Consider the following 489-nt stretch of genomic DNA (forward strand, 5'->3'; position numbering starts at 1 on the left):
TACGTATTATCGGTTGCGACGATACAGAATTCCATGTATCTGTGATTGATGAGCATGTCTTCATGTTCGTTGATCCTTCATTTCATTAGAACCAAATATAGTTGCCATGTGATATCGATTTGGCTCTGAATTCTCGTCATGTCGAATTGGTATTATATGGTCCCTCATAAGTAGGTGCACTTGAAGGTTCGTCAAATTATGCGGGCGTCCTCCCGCTATATTCAGGTATACATCGGAGGTTTTAATGCAGTTGTAACTGGCCTCACCGTTTAACCGCATATGATATACTGAAACGCGGATTTTATTCGCCATCGGACCGAACGGGCTCTAGAAGTACAATGCGGGTAATGATCGAATTCAGATGAATGGAATTAGTCTCCAATTCAATTTCCGCACGGGGCGATGTTTTTTAATTGTTTTTTTGATAGTTCATCGCATTAGGTCTGAAAACTGTATATTTAATAGTCTCATAAGGTATAACTTATAAAC

Source organism: Rhynchophorus ferrugineus, unplaced genomic scaffold (genome assembly GCF_030347505.1).
Source record: "Rhynchophorus ferrugineus isolate W39M unplaced genomic scaffold, kcgeb_rfMv2 rfM611, whole genome shotgun sequence".
NCBI classification, from domain to species: domain Eukaryota; kingdom Metazoa; phylum Arthropoda; class Insecta; order Coleoptera; family Curculionidae; genus Rhynchophorus; species Rhynchophorus ferrugineus.